Source organism: Macaca nemestrina, chromosome 19 (assembly GCF_043159975.1).
Source record: "Macaca nemestrina isolate mMacNem1 chromosome 19, mMacNem.hap1, whole genome shotgun sequence".
Taxonomy (NCBI): domain Eukaryota; kingdom Metazoa; phylum Chordata; class Mammalia; order Primates; family Cercopithecidae; genus Macaca; species Macaca nemestrina.
Window position 1 is genome coordinate 12,794,648 of NC_092143.1, and position 11,811 is coordinate 12,806,458.

Below are 11,811 nucleotides of genomic sequence, written 5' to 3' on the forward strand. Positions count from 1 at the left end.
TAGCCTGAGGCCAGCCCTTGTCTGCACCACACATGGAAGCAAAAATACATAAAAATTTTAAAAAATATTAAATCTTCACTGGGAAGTGAAAGAAGAAACAAGAAAAGGAGAGTACCTGGGACTGGAGGCACAAATTATCTGCATTTACTCTGCCTGGCTGTCAGGCTGACCACAAATGCTAAAGACAAGAGTCTTAATAGGCAACATAAGGATAGAATAACTCAACTAAGATTTGGCCTGCTACTTAAGACCATAATTGCAATTGGAGAAAAACCCAATAAAAGAAATCTTGACACATTTGACTGCATAAACCTTTAAGAAGAGAGTAATTGAATAGGAAAAAGACACCAAAACGAAGTCAAGAGGCAAATGGAAAATGGGAGAATATATACCACTGTATCACTGATCAAGGACTGATACCTTAATAATAAGAAACTCATAATTATGAGAGAAAAAGTCACAAAGGCTCATGACAATGGATTAAAAAAACAATCTATCGAAAACGTATGTAAAATCTCTGAGCATATGGAAAGATGTTTAGCCTCTCTGATAATCAAGAGACGCACATAAAAGCCATCATATTATCAGAATTATCAGAATGGCAAAAATTAAGATGCATAATAATATACTCTGCTAACAAGAGTATATAATATACTCTCCTTGCAAGAGTATGTAGAAACAATAACTTTCTTACATATTTAGTAGGAATGCAAACTGGTAAAATCCTTCATGAGGGAATTTGGAAATACCTCAAAAAAAAAAAAACCTAGATATATGTTAACCTTTTCATTTATAGTCCAAATTCTAGGAATTTACTCTGAAGATCCAACTCATTCAATACAACAGTATGTATATATTTTATAAACATTTCACACATTGATGTCTTATTTAATATCAAATATTTCATAAATATTTCATTTTCTATATTTTCTTATTTAAAAATAAAATCGAACAAACAAATACCTATGCATAAATTTGAGGATAGACTTAAGTGAAGGAAAATAGCCCTAAAAAATAAACTTCTAATTGTGATTCTGTCTTCTCTTTATAACATGACCAGCATTTATTTTTTTCAACAGAATGATCACACTGTGAATTATTTCCTATTGAGAAATTTCTTTTTCTAAAACTTCGTTTGAACACCGTTGTCTCTACATACTTCTCTTTGTTTTCATGCAACTCTTCTTTGGAGGCAATGTGGACTTTAGGTCTCCAGGAAAGGGCATACCGAAGGATTTTACTGGCCTTTGTGACAGATAAGTGTTGTCAGAATATTTGGTGGCTGTGTGTCAGGGGCTTGGTCCTCTCTGTTATGAAAGTGTGTCACTCTGAGGCTCTCTACTTGAGGGAATGCTTGTTTACATTTTTAATCAACCTGGAAGAAGGCGAATCCTGCCTCTCAAAGGGTTATAGAAAATACTTCCTAGGCCTGTTGGGCCGTGGAGTGCTTCTGAAGATGTCTGCACATTCCTTAAGCAGCTGGCTCTGAGAAAGGTCTCAGCTTTAAGATACTGAGGCTGGTTTCCCTTTCTTTTCCCACAGACCTTCAGTATAGTCTTGTTAAAGTTCTGTCCAGGGTACCATTGCGCTTTGAGGAACGAAGGGGGCCTGCCCCTGTTCCAGATGGAGTAGTTGTGTGCTCTGCCTGAAGATGAAGCAGGGGCATCTCAGTGGTCAGCATGCCGCAGACAGTGTCCCTAGCACATCGGCAATGTTCCTAAAGTGGTCAGCAGGGGATGCAACACTGAGGCATTCTGGTGAAGACGCAGGCGAGGAAGGGGGTGAGGGATGAGTAAGGAGAACACATGAAACCACCGTCAGGAATTTGAGGAATTTACTGGGACTAATTTAGGGCACTTTGGCCACCATATCCAAATAAAGCCAATAATATGGATATAAAATGGAGTGCAATATTACTGTTATTTTCATTTTAGAAATCTGGAAATGGAGGCATGAGGCACATTACTTGGAGGTGCCTACTACATACTCCAAATTTCTTTAAAACCTCATTGTAAAATGAAGTAAACGTCATACACTATTCCATAATATAGACAGCTGCATTTTAATAGTAAGCTATTATGATTAATATGAACATTGTCATTATACAATTTCTCCTCAAACATTTTTAGTTAAACTTGAGAGGCTGAAAAATGAAGGCTGCTTCTTGTGTGGCTTTCTATGCTGCCCGCTTTCCCTTTCAAACATAGACTCAAACTGCTGCCTACCTACGTGGAAAGGGTTTTGTTTTGCTTTGTTTTGTTTCTTCAAAGAAAAGGGAAGGCAAAAGGAAAAGAGAAAAGGGAAAAAAAAATCCAGAGAAAAGAATGGGGGGACTTAGCTTCTCAGGAGTAAAGACAGACAGACTTCAATCCCAACACCAGGGAGAGTAGGGGAAACCAACTTGGCCCAGAGCTGTCACTCTCGCTCTCCTCTTGCTTGAACAGCTGCCAGTACCCAGAATCAGCCTGTCCTGTTGCCCACTGAGCTTCATGCTTGCAGAGAAACACTCACAACTGTGCCAAAAACCTTTTGCCCAGCTCTGACACTTCCGCTTTGAATCCCATGGCTCTTCTTGATTGTACCACTGAAGGTCCAGGACACAAAAAGCCTCAGGTCATTTGATTTAGGATTTGAACAATGGAGAGATGATCATGATCAGAAGAAAAATTCTTTATACTTGACAAAGGCAGAAATAAAAATCCAGTTTGAAATTGACTTTTGAGCCTGGAGAATAATGGGATACTTCACCCATGTTAACTTGTCTTTTGCAAACAAAGTGTCTTTCTGTGTTAGAATTTTCAGGAGCCTCATCCCACTAATCATAAAGTATTTGCACATGCAATCAAACTTTCTGAATTTTTCTTTTTAAGGAACTACTCCAAAAAGCTTTCCTTTTTTTTTGAAAGTATACCACTGAGTTTTGTAAAGTACCAGACTTTTGCTTGAGTTCCATAAAATGTTGTCTGAGTTTCTATGCAGTATGACAGATGGTCAAAACCACTTTTTCTCTTGATTTTGTGTCTGTTGAGTTAGTTATCACTCCTAGCTTGCTGCCATCTACAAATCTTAAAAACATGTCCTTTATCTCTTTTCCTCCTGGTTATTAATTAAAATTTTAACAAGACAGGGCTAAAAGCCAGCCCACTATAGGGCTTTAGTAAAGACTACAGCACTTTGCAGTTTGATGTTTATTAACATTCTTTGGGCTCCTCACTACAATATAACCCAATTTTCTGTGAAAAACTATTAATCATTCTATTTTTCCTTATTATGAGATAAATTTTATAGCACTATTTCTCATACCATTTATTGTGAGGTACAGTTTTGCTTTTTAATTTCTAATTGTCAGAGACCTATGCTTTTGTAAAATACAATTAAAAACAAACATAAAAATAAAAGAGAAATGAAATAAGAATGATTTTATTATTAGATTTACCAGATCAAATATTATTCCAATACTCAGATCAATGTGCAATAAGATAGGGTTGCAAAAAATGCACACTTTTTTATTAAAATCATTTACATAGGTACTTTATATAAAAATACTATTACAGTTGCAACTTTCTGTTGTTTCTCAACTATGGCCAAACAAAGGTTACAAGTGAAGTAGCAGTTCCAACACTAAACTGCTATGTGTGCATTATGAATCAATCACGTGTATGCCAATGAAGTTTTTAATGTGATAAGTTTGCATTTTGGTTGTTAATTTATATAATCTAGGTTGGATAAATGACAATGCCACTCATAGGGGATAGTGTTGATCTTAAATGTTAGTGTGTTGATTTCATAACACTCAGTGGAGAAGCCAGTCTCAGAGAGGCGTGGTGCTAGACTGGAAGAAAAGAATTTGCAATGATTACAGTAAGCTGACGGAATTCACTTTTATCTATTTTTATAAAGCAAGTGATTTTGTATTTTTAAAATTTCTCTTCAATTCTACATCAATAGCTACTTTTAATCATTAACTTTATAAATTTAATTATATTTCAGTTATATTTTAATAGAAAGAATGGATTTCATGTTTTTCTGTTGTTGATCTTTGATAAGAAAATAAAATTAAAAATATTCTGTTAAATTTGGAGGTGTCATGATAATTTTTCACAGATGTATAATATCAAGATCCATTGTAGTGTGTGTGTGTATGTGCATGTGTGTGTTTGTGTGTGTGTGTGTGTCTGTCTTCCAGGCATGAAAGTATTAAAATAATTTACTAAAGACATTAGACTTCCTGTTTATTTTATGTATTTTTAAGTTAGGATCAAATCAGTTTTTTATATTACAGAAAGTTCTTGCAGAGTGGTTCATTCAGGAATTCAAACATTGTCAATAGAACTTATTTTAAAACTAGAATATATACTGCATTTCAGCATACCATAAGAGTTGTTTATGAAGAACTTCCATATTAAAACATAATGAGAATAATATAGGAAGAATAATACATATTACTTTTTATGTAGTATCGAAGTTTTACAATGTCACCAAATAAATTGTTTAGTTCAACTGATTTTATTTTTTCATTCGTAGTATGTGTTTCTGATGAGTGAAGCAGTGATTAACAATCTGATATGATACAAACTTCTTTATCTGTGTAACATTTCCAGAATGTTTTCTTGTCTTTAAAATCATGCCATCAGAACACATTCCTAAAAAATTTAAAATTCAAAACACAAATACAGACTTCGTGATGAAAACACAAACTTTCATAGTTTTATACAATTTAGAGCTAGTTGTATTTTTCACAGTAATGAAGCTGTACACACAAATTATTTCTTTATAACATCATTTTCACATAACAACATGTAAGCAAATAGTGGCATTATTAGCAATAACTAATAACTAATACCTAATACAAAAACTGCATTTGTGAAGTTCCAAGAAAAACTACTTAGCTAAATGTGTATGTACTATGAGCTGGTCTTTAGTATTATCTCCATTTCCTGAGTAGAGTGAGCTCTGATGTCTTTGGCCATTTGTATTTAATCTACTTATTTTGTTTCTTATATACTGCAAGAAAAAAAGTATACTATTAATACACATATATGTTTGTTTTAGTAACCTAAGGTGCTAGATTATAAGGTGGAAGCAAACCACTAGTGCTCACATGTCAAAACTGAGTATTTGTTACTGTTGGATTTTAATTTACTATACATTTTATCAATTATTTACTTTATTATTTGCAGTCAGTATTATTGAAATATAACATACTCTTAAACTTGCACTTTATAGTGTCTAGTTCTATAAGTCTTAAATTCATACAATTTTGTAAATAGTTTTACTGTCCACATATAGAACAATTTCATTGTCCTTCAGAATTTCCTTTTTTTTCTTTTGTAGTCAATGTCCCTACCCCTCCATTTCTCAGGTGCCAGCAAATACTGATGTGTTTTCCAAGCCTATAATATTGTCTTTTTCAGAAATCCATGTAAATTGAACAATTCAGTATATAGCCTTTTGAATTTGCTTTTCTCACTTACCATAATGATTTGAAATTCATTCATGTTGTTTGCATCAATACTTCTTTTTACAGCTCACTAATACTCCATGGTATGGAAGAACCACCATTTTACTGGTTGTAGGACACTTGGATTGTTTTTGGGTTTAGTGATTGTGAATTGAAAATTATAAACCTTCATCCACAGAACTTCCTGTGATTAAGAAAGTTCATTTTTCTTGTATAAATACCTGGAACTGAGATTTCTTGATCATATGATAAATGTATGTTTAATAATTGTGAAAATATTCTTCAAAGGAAATGTACAGTTTTGTTTTCCCACTACCAGTGTATGAGCATCTCTGTTGCTCTCTATCCTTGTCAACACTTAGTATTGCCAGTTTTATTTTTAATTTTAGTATTGCCATTCTAATACCTGTATAATGGAATCTTATTGAGGATTGTATTTGCATTTCTCTAATAACTAATGATCTTGAGCATAGATTCATGTGTGATTTGCCGTTTATGTATCTTCTTTGGCAAATGTTGTTTGAAATATTTTGCTTTTGTTTAGCTGATTTCTTAAAGTTTTGATAGTTCTTTAAGTATTATGGTTATAATTCTGTGCTCAAATATGTGTTTTGAGAATACTGTGTTCTAGACTGTGGCTTTACTTTCTATTCTCTTTTGTCTTTAAAAAAGTAGAGGTTCTTAGTTTAGATAATATATAATTTCTCTGTTTTTTTTTCTGTTTAAGGTTTTACATTTAGGTATATGTTCTGTTTTGTGTTAAGTTCTGTATATGATATGAGGTTTGGATTGAGGTATACGTGTATATGTGTGTGTATATATATATGAGTGTCTCATATTCCAATACTGTGTGTTGGAGATTGTTTTTTCTCCATTGAATTAACTTTGCACTTTGTCAGAAATGATTCACCATAAGCATATGGGCTTATTTCTGCACTCTCTATTCTGTTATATTGATTTACATTTCTGCTTTCATTGATGCAACACTGTCTTGATTATCGTAGCTTTAGAGTTAGTATTAAAATTATATAGTTTTAATCCTTCAAATTTTTACTTTTTTGAGATTTAGTTTCTTTGCCTTTCCAAATGAATTTTAAAGTTCATGTGAATTTCTCCAAAAAGTCCTGTTGTGATTTAAAAAGTCCTGTTGTGATTTAGTTAAAATTGCGTCATATTTTCAGATCAATTTAGGGAGAAATGACAATAACATTCCACTGTAAACGGAAATAACTCCATTTACTTAGGTGTTCTCTGATATCTTTCATTAGTGTTTTATAATTTTCAGCATTCTGACTCTCTACATTTCTTTTAGATTTATACTTAATAACTTAATGATGTTTGATATTGTAAATGGTACTTTTAATATAATTTTTTTTTTTTGAGACGGTGTCTCGCTTTGTTGCCCAGGCTGGATTGCAGTGGCACGATCTGGGCTTACTGCAAGCTCACACCATTCCCTGGCTTCAGCCTCCTTAGTAGCTGGGACCACAGGTGCCTGCCACCACACCCGGCTAATTTTTTTTTTTTTTTTTTTTTGGATTTTTGGTAAAGACGGGGTTTCACCATGTTAGCCAGGATGGTCTCGATCTTCTGACCTCGTGATCTGCCCACCTCGGCCTCCCAAAGTGCTAGGATTACAGGCGTGAGCCACCACGTCTGGCCTAATATAAATTTTTAATCGGCTTTGCTGTTATGTAAAAATGGAGTTGAATATTTGTAGTAGCCTTGTATCATGTGATTTTGCTAAAATCAATTTTAGTTACAGTGCCTTTTTGTGGATTTTGTGGAAATTTCTACATAGCTAATTATGTCACCTGTGAATAGTGAAATGCACTTCTTTCCTTCCAAACACTATAAATTTTATTTCCTCCATTATCGTGTGTGTACTATAGATAGGTTTGAAATGATTTTTCTTAAGGTGTATTTTTCTCATAAAATCTTTATTTCTCCTTTGTTCTTGATATTTTTTCTGGGTATACTATTTTCAAGACACGATGAGATGCATTGAATAAAGAAGGGTGAATGTTCTGTGGTTCTAATAGAAATACTTCAATTGAGGATAATTCAAGAAATGAAATTATCTGCTATGATAACACAGTATAACATAATATAGTATCTCGTAAAGGCAATGAGAATAAAAGCTATGGGACCACAATGGAGAGATGGATTTAAATGGCTAATCTGAGATTTCGTAAATGAAAAATCATTTATTTGGAACTAGATCAAAAAGATGAATAAGTTATTGCCTAGTAGAAAAAGTGAGCAAGAGTCTTTAATACTCAGAAAACTATGTTTGTTACAGAAAAAAAGACAAAGAAAACAACTTATTCTTTTGAGGAAACACACTGAGCAATGTAGCTTGAGTGTAGGGTACATGTGGGGGTTGATGGGAGATTAGGACCAGATTGCTGTACTTCTGCCAAATTGTGGAGTTTGGTTTTTAGTCTATATAAAAGGTAAATGATTTAAGGTTTCTAATATGGGTAAAGACATAGTCAAATATGAATCAAATGAATAAATACAGCAGCAGCATGTATAAAAACAAGGCATGTGCAATGATTAATTTTATCTGCTTGACTGGGTGCCCAGATATTTGGTCAAACATTATTACAGATGTGTCTGTGAAGGGTTTTGGGTAAGATTAATATTTGAATTGGTAGATGGAATAACACAGATTGTCCTCCATAATATGAATGGCCCTCATCCAATCAGTTGAAGGCCTGAACAGAACAAAAAATCTGAGTAAGCAGGAACTGCCACTGTCTGACTGGTTTGAGCTGGGACTTTGATCTTTTCCTGCTTTGGGACATGAACTAAAACATCGGCTCTTGGGTTTTTGCCCTGCCAGCTTTTGGACTCGAATGTTCACCATGGACTTCCCTGGTTCTCAGAACTTTGGACTTAGACTGGAATTGCATGATCATCAGCTCCGATGGGTCTCCAGCATGCCGAATGCAGATATTGGGACTTTGCAGCCTCCACAATCATGTGAGCAAATTTTGTATATACACACGTACTGTTGATTCTGTTTCTCTGAATGTTCCTGACTAATACAGAGATTTTGGATTGATAGATCCTGTAGGTATCCACTGGAATATTACTAGCAGGAAATAGTGCTGATCTGAATGCGAGTGATAGCATATATATGTCATTTTTTTGTTTTCCCCTCTTCCCTAGTAGCAAAAACTATCCTAAGAAGGTGGTTTTCTTTTGACAATTAAAAAAATAAACTTTAGCGTCATTGAAACATTAGAAAACATGTCTGCACAAATGAATAACTTAAAAATATATTATTACTGAAATGGAGATAAACACTGTAACATCTTGGCCTGTGTACTTCTAGAATTTTATCTGAGTAATTACCATACCTCCCCACAAAAGACTATGCATTAGGTTATATAAAATTATTTTTTGTAATCTATGTATTTCACATAACAATGTATAATGAACATCTTCTTCTGATACTAAAATATCTACTTCAGTATTTAAATATGCAGAAGTAGTTTTTATTCTTCAAGTCCTTGGTACTAAATAACTACTATTCACTCAGTTTCCCCTTCATAGCTTACCGAGAAAGGATTGTAGCAAGTCATAGCTTTCAGTAGGTACAGAACATAGAAAAACATTTTTGAATTGCATAATTATACTAAGATAGAAGTTACAAATCTTGGACATTGATAGACATTTACTCATATTAACTTGGCCTGTGTACTTATATAAGCAAAGTAAGATAATACCTGTCAACACATTTCAGGCAAATTTCTACGTTATCAATAAATCCAAAATGTGATCACCATTAGTACCACGACTTCAAACCATGCAAAGGAATGATTGTAAACTTATGATATTTAGATACTATTTTAGCCAAAGATGTTATATTTGGTTTTATGTTTTGAATAGTGGTCAGTTCTGTCACATGCTGATCTGTCACTGGTCCATAGAAAACCTTTGTGCAATCGAGGAAAAGATGTCCTTTCTGGATGGATAAAGCCCTGCAAAGTGCCTGACTTGACAAGTTAACACTCTTTCCTCCATATGGGGCAGGTATAGCCCCATGCCAGTCCCAGATTAGTAAGTGGACCTCAGGCTGAATTTCTGCTCCTACTTTCCTGTCAAAACTGTATGTGGTGCCCTGAAAGATGGAAATACTAATGAGAGATTCAAAATAAAATTAGTATTCCCTACTATATTGTCTTAACAAATGCAAAAATATGACTCTGCTAAGAAACATTATTTCAGTATTTCGTATGCAGACATTTAAGCTGATTCTCAAACAAACATATCATTAATGTTTTTCAGTCTGTCTCTGCACTTTGAAGAGATAATCTCCAGGGTGCAAGCTGTCACAGGACTGAGTCACTAATGCAATTTGACTTTACGCTAGGAGAAACCACTTTACATCTGGTATTAAAAAGTGTTCATTTCTTGCTTCTTGTGACAGTTCTTGGCAGAGTTTGTTAAATCATAATGTTTGTTTAAGCATGTTTTAAAAGATGTACCCAAATTGCTTTTATGTCCTTGTAGTTTAATCATAACATTATGTGCCACTAAAGACCAGAAGATACATGATTTACACACATTACCCATATATAAATTGTTGGTTGGATGCGATGGCTCACACCTGTAATCCCAGCACTTTGAGGGGCCAAGACAGGAGGATTACTTGAGGCCAGGAGTTCGAGACTAGCCTGGGAAAGATAGCGAGACCCTATCTTTACAAAAAAAAAAAAAAAGAAAAAGAGAAAGAGAAAGAAACTGAGCCAAATGTGGTGGTGCATGCCTGTGGTCCCAAATACTCAGGAGGTTGAGGTGGGAAGATTGTTTGATCCCACGAGGTCGAGGCTGCAGTGAGCTGTGATCCTGTCACGGCACTCCAACCTGGGTAACATAGTGAGACACTGTTTCAAAAATACATAAAAATATACATACATTATTGCCACTTGAATCTAAATCCTTCAACATATGATGTGCAATGAGGCTTATATTTGTAGAACTCTCGATAAAATCATACCTAAAAATGATAGAAAATTTCTACTCATGAATAACTTCAATTCAGGCCAGTGTTCACCTGCATCAAAGCAGAGCTCTCCCTTCTATGCTTTTGTAAAATTCTGATCATCCATGTATGTAAAAGGTTATCAAGTTACCACAAACAGTAGCTGATAACAACAGAAATTTATTATTTTACATTTATGGAAATCACAAGTCTGAATGGGTATCATTAGGCTAAAATAAAGGTGTTGTTAGGTCTGTGTTTCTTTCTGAATTCTTTTGCTAAGTCCTCACATTGATTGCCCCATCTCTGTGGGAGAGTTTAGATTGTGTCACAGTTTTGAGGAGGGCAGGATTGCACTTCTACTTCCCTACTTACATTATGATCCTGTCGAGGTAACAAAGGATCAGAGATTGAACTGTAAGCTCTATTAGTGAGAAAGCCCAGGCTGGAAGAATGTGACAAAGATGAACTCCCTAATACTTAAGACTGGGTTTCAGCAAAGTTTCCCACCCAGCCCCAGGTGGTGCTGGAAACCGCACATGGAAATCTGTCCTTACAGTACTCTTAACCTGGAGGCATGGATTAGAACACTTAATCTCACTCTCAGGTCAGGCTGATTCCCAAGAAACATCAGGACTGGAGTCTAGACTCTTTGGCAGTTCGCCTCTAGATTTATCAGCAGGTAACTTTGCCCCTGTGGAAAGAGGTAAGAGGAGAACAAGTAAAAACCCCTCCTCAAGGAAACCACAGCAGTGAGTTGGAAACATTCCTCTCTGCTGTCCAACAGACTAGTCATTTTAATAAACATCCAAATCAGCCAATTTATTAAAAATACCAAAACCAGCTGTGGATAGGATAGACAAAATATTTATCTTTGAAAAAATACAAATTTTTAGAAGTTTATTAAAGTCAATTATAAGACCTGGTAACATTATACAGTAGTTTAGCTGTCTCAAAATAAAAATCCCTCCTCATGGAAACCATAGCAATGAGTTGGAAACATTTCAAAGTATGTTAGGAAATAGATGGAGCATACGCCAGTAAATTGAATTGTAGGAAGTAATGATCCAAATAATCTGACCCACCATTTCTTCAAATTTAAATTTCAAACTATTTATTTTCATACAAGATGCCTTACGTATTTTGGAATAAATAAAATCTTGTTTTAAACTATGCAAAATGCTTAAGGGAAGAATAAAAATAATTATCTGAATATAAATATGTTAATAGCATCATTTTTCTTTATACTAAGATCTATAGATTGCTAAGTATGTTTCCACAGAAACATGTTATCTATGTTTAAGGTGAGTTTTAGAGAGCCTTTTTACTTTAGAATTTACTTTAGAATTATGTA

The 11,811-nt window shown here is 34.3% G+C and overlaps 1 protein-coding gene across 1 annotated transcript in view; it reads left to right on the top strand.

Moving 5' to 3' along the window:
• The window catches only part of LOC105476964 (dermatan sulfate epimerase like), a 39,965-nt gene extending 30,300 nt beyond the window's left edge, over positions 1 to 9,665 (top strand). Inside the window, exon 3 of the mRNA XM_071085213.1 lies at positions 8,310 to 9,665. The gene's annotated coding sequence lies outside the window, so the exon portion shown is untranslated. The remainder of the gene's footprint in view (positions 1 to 8,309) is intronic.
• Positions 9,666 to 11,811: the final 2,146 nt, after the last annotated feature.